Source organism: Helianthus annuus, chromosome 2 (assembly GCF_002127325.2).
Source record: "Helianthus annuus cultivar XRQ/B chromosome 2, HanXRQr2.0-SUNRISE, whole genome shotgun sequence".
Classification (NCBI taxonomy): domain Eukaryota; kingdom Viridiplantae; phylum Streptophyta; class Magnoliopsida; order Asterales; family Asteraceae; genus Helianthus; species Helianthus annuus.
Window position 1 is genome coordinate 146700751 of NC_035434.2, and position 9890 is coordinate 146710640.

At 39.0% G+C, this 9890-nt stretch overlaps 1 long non-coding RNA gene across 3 annotated transcripts; it reads right to left on the minus strand.

The window, feature by feature from the left end:
• Nucleotides 1-836: 836 nt before the first annotated feature.
• On the minus strand, nucleotides 837-4228 carry LOC110923988. 3 transcript variants are annotated; one of them, XR_004881894.1, is made up of 12 exons: nucleotides 4179-4228; nucleotides 3652-3830; nucleotides 3135-3197; nucleotides 2963-3018; nucleotides 2781-2846; nucleotides 2655-2686; nucleotides 2468-2549; nucleotides 2183-2349; nucleotides 1904-1968; nucleotides 1603-1771; nucleotides 1388-1442; nucleotides 837-1077 (listed from the first exon to the last, which is right to left on the minus strand). It is a non-coding gene; the product is annotated as an uncharacterized LOC110923988 (long non-coding RNA). The 3 variants fall into 3 exon arrangements; XR_004881893.1 differs by having other exon boundaries at nucleotides 2776-2846; XR_004881892.1 differs by lacking the exon at nucleotides 2655-2686 and having other exon boundaries at nucleotides 2776-2846.
• Between the last annotated feature and the right edge of the window lie 5662 nt (nucleotides 4229-9890).

Below are 9890 nucleotides of genomic sequence, written 5' to 3' on the forward strand. Positions count from 1 at the left end.
CGTTTATTGATGCTAAATACCTGAAGCATGAAACATCCAAACAGGTAACGGGTAGGGCATTCGAGTATGAGACCAGAAATGGGATTGATAAAACTATTAGGTTTAGTAATGTTATATTCTAGCAGCGACAATTTACAAATGGGTACTCGTTAGTTTATCAGTGCTCTCATGGAAATGAGAAACACGGTGTCTTACTATGAGGATTGTTCACAGGTTGCTTTGGGATTGATTAAAAGCTGTAAATGCCTACAAGTCGTAGTTGCAACTTGCAAGAGGTTTCAAGCCCATAGTGTTGCCAATGTGTGAGGGTTAGCCACACAGGGTGTATATGCTGTGATGTGACATCCAAGCTTGTTGTAATCATTGAGGGCATGATGTTTATGCAACACCAGATTACTAATTCTAAGGGGAGCATCAATAGCTGAAGGATAAATAAAGAAAGGAGGTATCAAGTTGGTTATGAAAAGTTCTGTGTGAAGGGTTTCTCTCTCATCTCACCTCGATCTTCTCTAAATTTCCCATCTCAATTGATTTTTTTAACTTCCCGTAATTTCCTATATGCTGAAGTATTAATGAAGCTTTTGATTTCACCCTAAATTGAACTGTTGGTTGAGTGTATTTGAATTTCAACCCATTACAGAAGAAGACATTGTGAAGATGTTTGAACCTAAATCACTTCATGAGGCCTAATTTTTTGCATAGTTACAAGAGGCTTTCAAAATCCAATTTTAAAATCCCAAACAATCTATAGTTAGTTAGTCCCAACCCAACCTAACCCACAAGCTGGACTTTCAATAGTCATTATCCTCACATTTCTTCAATGATGGTCACTCGTATGAGTGGAAAATATATTTCGGATTAAAAAAAACAAGCTCCAAAGTAAACAGAAGAAGCTCTTGAAAAAGCTCATATGAGATCTGATTTCGGTTTCATAACAGTACAAGATATACAGGTATATTAAAATAACAAATTTTTGGTCACAAAGGAGTGAGCTTTTCCCTTGAAAATTACCATTAAAGCCAGAAAATGGATCAGCGCACCAGCTTCGGGGCATACCTTCCGAATACCATCAACAACCTGGACGATATCAATAACAGGTTAAACAGTTTGGGTAGCTTGTTGATATGTGTTAGAGCAAACCAGGAAGTTAAATATAAACTTAAAGCTACATTTTTTAAATAATTGTATAATTTTTTATTTATTAATAAGCCAAGCTCAAGCTTTAGACATAGAGCTCGAAACAAGCTACACTAAAGCTTGAGCTTAGGCTAAACTTGTAACTTTAAATACATCACGAAGACAACTTCTTTCATCAAAATAAGCAGATGGGCATAGTTTCTCATCCATTTAAAATAAGCACCCCTTTAGTAGTTTTTGTAGTGCATACCTATTGCAAGAGATACCCGATGGATATCATAACGTTCTGCAATGGAAATGTATGCCTGCAGAATTTTGTTGCATCAGAAAGTAATGCAACATATTTGACCATCAACAAAAAAAGAAACTGATACGTATTTAACCACCAAATGTAACATATAAGCACAATATCATATAGTATGTAACATCAGATGTAACGTAATGTAATAGAAAGATTGGAAGTACTTTAATAGCTTCTCTAATGGTGGGATTTGATAAGTTGTATCTGGATTCCCCTTCCGAATACCTGCCTCTGAAGAGATTCAAACGAGCATCGGCTGCACCACCATCAGGTAACAGATACTTCCCCGAAAGCAAACCCATTGCCAGAGGGCTATAAGCCAACAATTTTACCCTGTAACTGACCCGTTGTCAAATAAATCGACCAAAATGAACCCGTTGTATGACTTTAGTAGACCCAAGTCAACCTATTCATTGAAGAATGGGCCACGATTGTCACCCCTATATTTACAGTATGCAAACACACCTCTCCAAGTGACGACATTTTGCCAATCCCGAATCAAAATTTCGACAGAGCACATTGTATGAATTCTACAATATATAAATGATAGATGATTAATTGAGAAAGAAAACACATTTTCTTTAAATATTATAACTATGCGCAAAAAAAAGATGCCGGCATGATTTAGGCAGGTATACAACCTTTTTTATTGGTCTGATTTGGAATGGAAATTTATTCCAAGTCATTTGTATTTATTTGGCAAGTGTTATCAAACAAACCCCACACACCTTAAAGAAAACTGACCTGAGGGAAAAGGGATTCGGTCTGACCATAACATTCCATCAAATAGCGCAAGAGAGAACGCAAGAGGCGAAGAGCTGATCTCATTTTCTACTTCGAACCCGAATAAGCAACAAAGGGTATCCGAAAGCGTGACGCCCCTTCGCCTCAAAGCCATTTTGACTGGGGTTCTGTCCGCGAAGACAGTCAAAAGTGGATGAAAATTTGAAAATAACCAAGTCAGCAGAAAGGCAGAACAGTCAACTGTCTTGTTCATGGTGAAAAACGGTAAGTTAACATATTACATACCTGTATCAGAGGTGTACCTGCAGCTGCACGAGAACATTCCGGAATTTTGTACGCTGGTGCAGAATACACAATACCCTTATCACTACACAAAAATTAATAATAGTAATAATGAATCATCTCAAGTTGACAATTAGTTTAATCGTAATTCGTAAAAAGTAAAAGATGTGAAAAGCTATGTGAAAAGCACCTGAAATAGAGAACACGATCAGCTCTTCGCCTCTTGCAAAAGCAAAAAACAAAAGGTACGCACAAAAAAACATTTTATGACGTTTAACTGAAAAAAAAAACACAATTATAAAACAACTCACCCAACCATGTTGCAGCAATGAAACGATATACATTATTCAGAACAATGGCCGGATCAGACCCCCCTTTTAAGCTGAAATGTTTGAATGAAAAAGGTTAAATCAGTAAAAGAAAACGAAAAATCAGCACAGTATCAATAGATCTCCGAAAGCAATAAAGATTAAAGCGAAAATTTCACGATAAAATTACCTCAATGACTATTCGCATTCCAGATCGATCACTCTCGTCACGGATATCACTTATGCCTTCCAAAGTCGTTAACAAAAGATAAAAAGTATACATTCAGGTTATAAACTTATAATGGAACATAAAATGATATAGCATGAATAAAAACATAAATGGGTATAAAAAAAGAAGATACCTTGTTCTGAATTAGCTCGGCATTTTTCATAACAAGAGAGGATTTGTTGGTCTGAAAAGGAATCTGTTGCATATACAAAGGAGAAATCCATAACAAGTTAATCCAGCATGGTGTATGAACTCACGTAATAAGAATTTTAAATCCTATAAACTCGGATAAATAGTCATGAAAACTGACCTCTTTTACTACAATTGCTGCACTCTTTGTTTTAGAATCAGATATTTCGTTAGGTAAGTGTTCATGAACAGTTCGTGAACAAATATATGTTTGTTCGGTTCGTTTGCAGCTCTAAATGGCATTTTATATGAATGGTTAAAAATGAAAAAACAGGTTGCCAGTTGGTAAAAGATGAAAGCATGTTGCTTGATTGGTAGCAAAATGTGAACACTTTACAATTACTGAATTTTCATCATACGCTACAATTACTTTTAACTTTCATAGCATGTTACATACATACTGATTTCAAACAGCCGACCCTATTCATGTGAGAACATAACAAAGTATGTATAATCTTTACCTTGTATCAGCCTTCATTGATAACTTAGCACGCTTCCGGGCCAAAGCTAGTCTATTCTTTTGAGGGTTTTCATTCTCCTTCATATTATCTTCAGAGTTTTCGTTAGTGTTCAGGAATTCTAAAACACTATCTATAACTGATTTTGCTTCCTCAAAATGCTTGTCAGGGTTTTGTAATACCTTAAACAGAGAACAACATTTAACTCAAACTGAACAGATTTTAAAGTACTACAACAGATTTGCTATCTATTTCACAGACCCATGTCAAATACTCTTTCACCAAATGGCAATTTATGACTTTCATCTTTTTAAACGTAATAGCATTTAACTAAAACTGTACAGATCTGAAAGTATTATAACAGATCTGAATCTATTTCACAGATCCATATCAAATACATATCGTTGAAGAACACCACACATATTTGAAACTATTTCACAGATGCACGACCACTATATTTGAAGAACACAACACAAATCTGAAATGTCAAATAACAAACAAAAATGTCCATATGGTTAAAAACAACATACCGAGAAGTTGAACCCAGTAGAGTAGATCTAATGTCGGAATCGCTGGAGAAAAAACCCTAAAATTTTGCTAATAAGGTTACAAAGACGGTACCGAGAAGTCGAATCGATCTTGTGTCACTATGCCGGAAAATACATCGCCGTCTGGTGAAAGAAAACCCTACAATTTCACATATCCATGTCAAGTTACAAAAACAAAATGCCGCAGATCTAAAAGTTTCAACAACAAATCTAACCTTAGGGTTGTCGAGTGGTCGGAATGGCCAACTTAACCAGATAACCACCATCAATAGTAGCCGAAGATAGGAAAATCTGAACCAATCTGGTGATATCTTCATCAAACGCTTAATCGTCGCAACAGAGAGAGACGGAGATGGATAGAAATGAGATGAATATGTGAAACCCTAAATTGTGTGTCGCGTGTTTAGTTTAGGGGAAAGGGTATAAGTGGAAAGTGAAGTTTTCTGGTGCTTAAAAAACTTGTACATCATGCTTTATGGATGTTTTAAGAAAATTTCAATGACCTTAAGAAGTCCTTTGGATATGTATATTATATAGTATATATATATATATATATATATATATATATATATATATATATATATATATATATATATATATATATATATATATATATATATATATATATATATATATATATATATATATATCGCCAAACCTTACATCCGGATAAATGTTAATTACATTTCTTGTTATAAAAATAATATCCCGCCTAAACTACACCCCAAAAAAAAATCTTTAAATAGAAACGTCCCACCACCTTTCGTTTATCACACCAAAAAAACACACAAAAAAACATAGTGGTTCCTAAAAAAAATACAACTCAATGTAAAACGCCAAAATATACAACGATGGCAAACATCTTTTCTTTGATACTTAGTAATGTTCTGCATGAAGTTTCGCTTAATGATTTGTTACATGAGTGTACTAAGGTTTTGCTGCATGAGATGGACAAAATTCAAAAAAGAGAGACTGACCAGTCATTCTGTCATCTTTGTTCTTGAATAGGGTTTGGATGATTAGAAGAGACCTATACCAGTGTAAATGCTACTTTGGCCTTGATGATTATAAGGAAGACGACAGGCAGATAGCATCCACCCACAAAGGGTTGATCTATATCTCCAACATCCACAAATACACTTCAACACATAGAACAAAGAAAATAAACCACGCCAAACCCAAAATGCCATTTATTTGTCACAGTTCTTGTAGTTTCAAAAGATAAAAGAGACTGATGACACTGAAGATTTAAACCATAAATTGCTTCTACTTTGTTTTGTTTTTTTTTAATTTTCTTTATCTGTTGTTTGTTTTCTAATTTCAGTTAATAAACAACAAAAGTACATTAATACTATAGTGAAATTGTTGGTGCACTTGTGTCTGTACTTTGTCTGTATTCGGTCTGTATGTGACACTCGAGGTTTTTCCGAACGATCACCTTGTAATATTTTGTGTGTATATAAATATTATTAAATGGAAACGTGATTTTTACTTGATATGTGTTGTGTATGTATTATATATATTTATATGAGAGCCGAAACCACGACCCGAGACCATGACTCGCAACCGGGCGGTTGCGAGTGGGCCACTCGGTCTCGAGTGGGCCGTTGAGCCGAAACCGGTTTGGGCCGAAATCCCAAGCCCAACCCGAAACACCCCATGTATATATATCCCACCTTCTCCTCACTTTCCCTCACTTGTTACTACACACAAACCCACAACACTCCTCAAACTCTCTCAACTAGAAACCCTCAACAACACACCCCAATCTCTTCCTATTTTCGGTTCAAGCAAAGATCCCGGACAAGAAACTCGGTCAAGACTATCACTCGGACATACCATCTTCTCGGTTCTCTTTTCTTTGTTTTCGGCTCCTCTTTTCATAACCGGTTAGTGCTATCTTTTGTGTTATCTTTTGTGTATAAGATTTATGTGGGTTAAATGAACTAGATTTTTATGCATGTTTGGTTAGAAATATTTTGCTTGCTAGAAATACTATGCATGATTTTTAGGAAGTTTGTGAAGTTTTGACTATGTGTGTTAAACCTTATGAATGATACTTACTAACATGCTTAAATGGTTATGGAATAATGGTTTAAGGATGTTTAGGGCCAACCGAGTTATGTTAATGCCACTAAGTGTATGTTTTACTTGTTCTTGCATCATAATCTTGCTAGAAATATGTGATTTTTGGTTCATAAATGTGTGATTTGTTATGGTGAAAACCCTAGAAAAATATGAAGATAGGATGAACTTGTTTGAATATGACTTGAAGATGTAAAATGGCAAAGTTTGATCTATCTTTACTAGTATTCAGCTTTGGCAAAGTGTTAGTGAAACCTTATTGGTAGTTTCCTAAAATGGGCCTGAATTCTTGGTACAAAAGGGACTGATGCATCTGCATCATCACGTGTACATGAAAGTGACAGGTTACGACTCGCAACGACAGCCTTCCGACTCGAAACCGCACCGTTGCGACTCGCAACCAAAGCATGACAAGTCGAAACCACGTGATTGCGACTCGAGACTACGTCGGTTGCGACTCGCAACCACAGCATGATGACTCGAGACCACGGTTACGACTCGCAACCACAGCGTGGCAGGCCGAAACCACCTGGTTGCGACTCGAGACCAGCTGGTTGCGAGTGGGCTGTCCATTTTGGTTATTGGGCCATTCTGTGTTAACTTGGGCTATCTGTTAAGTGAACTAAGTGTTGCTGTGTTGCTGTTGACTGTTTAATGGTTTAGGCCGGCCCAATAACCCAATGACTGTTTACCTGTATGTATGTTACGTGCCTTGTATGTGTTTTTCGTAAATGCTTGTACACCGAACCTGACCTATACCGGTAACCATGTTAGGACGTGGTGACCAACGTGATTGACAAGTAACCTAAACCTACCGAGCAACCCAAGGTGAGTTCACAACTTAAAAGCATGCGTCCCGGTGGTTTGGGACACGAGACTAACAACCCTATCCCCTGGTAAAAGGGGATACCATTTACATACCTTCCCTAGTTATTGGGAACAAAACTTACTTTTTCTTCCCGGGTATTGGGAAACCTTTTGGTTAATTACTGTTTATACGGATTGCAACTAACGGCACTAAACGAAACTCTATCACTCAAGTCCCTACTACAAATACCGATTAGTCGCCGGGTTAGGCGAACGGGTTATTAGTTGATAGCGCTATTTAGGTGTTTACCAGCCTCACACCGTGCCCTGGTTTGGGACGGGCGTGAACTAATGTACTCAGAAATTCGTCAATGATGATAGAACATTGACATCGGGGCATCCTGCGGATACGCAACGGTTACCTAGTGTTCGGTATTGGAAAATCAGTTTAGTCGCTAACTTTTGGGGTAGCTCCCCAGGGCATGTATAAACGGATAAATTAACCGGTGAAACAATGTTTTTGGTAATTGAAACTGGACAACTAGTGGACTCACTCAGCATTATTGTTGACCCCTTACTGCATGCTTTGCAGGTAACCCGTGACGATGGAGCTTGCTGCTTGGGAACGTGTAGTGTTTGTTCACCCTTGTGTTGGGTGTTACCTTAATTTGAAATATGAACTTTGTTTTACTTATGCTTCCGCTACTTATTAACTGTTTGAACTTAAAACCTTAAACTCTGAACTTGATATTTGCTATGCTTATGAATAGTAAGTATTACTTTTAATATCAACTCAAGTATTCGGTATAATTGGTGGCTGGATCCTGGTCGGTCACGCCCTCGAAGCGGGTGCTATCCGCAGGTGGATTTTGGGGGTGTGACAGATTGGTATCAGAGCCATTGGTTATAGTGAACTTGGTTTTAAAAAGGGGAAAATCTTTTTGGAGAAAACCAGACTATAACCCGTGACTCGTAACGACACTACACTCCAAGTGCAAGGCTCGACACATTTGACCTCATAGCTCGGACCAGTGTTTACTTGTTTGCTTACTTTATGTTTCCTGATTTGCTATACGTACTAGTATGCTTAAACTAGATAGATACACCTCTCTCTTCTATCTCATTCTCGCTACACTACGACATCACACTCATACTGTGTTTTCTGGTTATGAAGACAATGAGTGGACGCGGAAGAGGAAACATTAACATGACGCAGGCTCAGTTCACTAACCTGCTCAACACAGTGGCTGCGGCTTTTGCAGCTCACCCTTTAGGTAAGCTCGTTGTTTTAGGATGTTTAGGTCCTACCGCCACATCGACTTTTCGCCTCTAAACCTATACGCTTCGCTTCTCACGAACAGGTCAGCATGCACCTGCGCAACCACCAGTGTGTACTTTCAAAACTTTCATGGATTGCAAGCCTCTCCCTTTCAACGGCACTGAGGGTGCCATAGGTCTTCTGCATTGGATTGAGAAAATTGAAGCTGTCTTTGCTGTTTGCGAGTGTCCCCCTGCAAATTGGGTGAAGTTTGCTACTGCTACGCTTGAAGGAAGCGCGCTTTCTTGGTGGAAGGCGCAGATTCAGATGTTTGGGTTGGAAACTGCTAATGCTACCGCATGGGAGGATTTCAAGGATATGATTAAGGATGAATACTGTCACCGGGATGACATCCACAAGCTTGAGAACGAGTACTATGAGCTCAAGATGGTTGGGTCAGAGATTGAAACCTACACCAAGTTGTCCAATGACTATGCTGCTCTCTGCCCGAATATGTCTCGACCCATGTATCGAAGAATCGAACTGTACATCAAAGGTTTGGCTCCAGAGATTCGAAGCCATGTCACTTCAGCTAACCACACTACCATTCAGCCAATTGTTCGGCTTGCTCACAAACTTACTGATCAGGCTGTAGAGGAGGGCAGGTTGCCCAAAAGGATCAGTGCTACGGTCGGAACTTCTAGTGACAGCAAGCGTAAGTGGGAAGGAAGTCAAAGCAAGGATGCTAACCCCACTCAGGCCCCAGCGCAGCAAAGGAAAACCGAAAACAACAAAGGCACCCAGCAACAGGGTGGCTATCGTGGAAACCACCCCAAGTGCAACAAGTGCAATCGACACCACAGCGGGCAGTGTGTGAAGGGCCAGTGTCAGCGATGTAACAAAATGGGGCATGAGGCCAAGGATTGTCGAAGTCAGTTCCCAGCTAGACAGAATCAGCAACAACCCCAACAGCAACAGCAGCAGGGAAACAACCGGGCATGTTTTAAGTGTGGAGCTGAGGGGCACTTTAAGAAGGATTGTCCTGAACTGAATCAGAACCGCAACAACAATCAAGGAGCTGGGAACAACAATCAGAACAACAATGCTGGGAATGGCGCTAGAGGAAGAGCATTCGTGATTGGAGCTGGTGAAGCAAGGAATGACCCCAATGTCGTGACGGGTAAGTTCCTACTCGATGATCGTTATGTTTCTGTGTTATTTGATTCCGGTGCCGATGCTAGTTATGTATCCCTACGTATTAGTAAGAAGCTTAAGCGTCCGCTTTCGTTACTAAGTTCTCCTCATATCGTCGAGTTAGCTAATGGTAGAAACATCGAGGCCTCACATGTTGTCAAAGGCTGCAAACTAGAGTTGTCTGGTCAGACATTTAGTATCGACCTTTTCCCTGTTACTCTTGGAAGCTTCGAAGTCGTTATTGGTATGGATTGGTTATCCAAGCATCGCGCTGAGATCCTCTGTCAAGAGAAAGCAGTTCGTATTCCTCGCCGTTCTGGCGAACCCCTCATTGTACAAGGTGGCAAAAG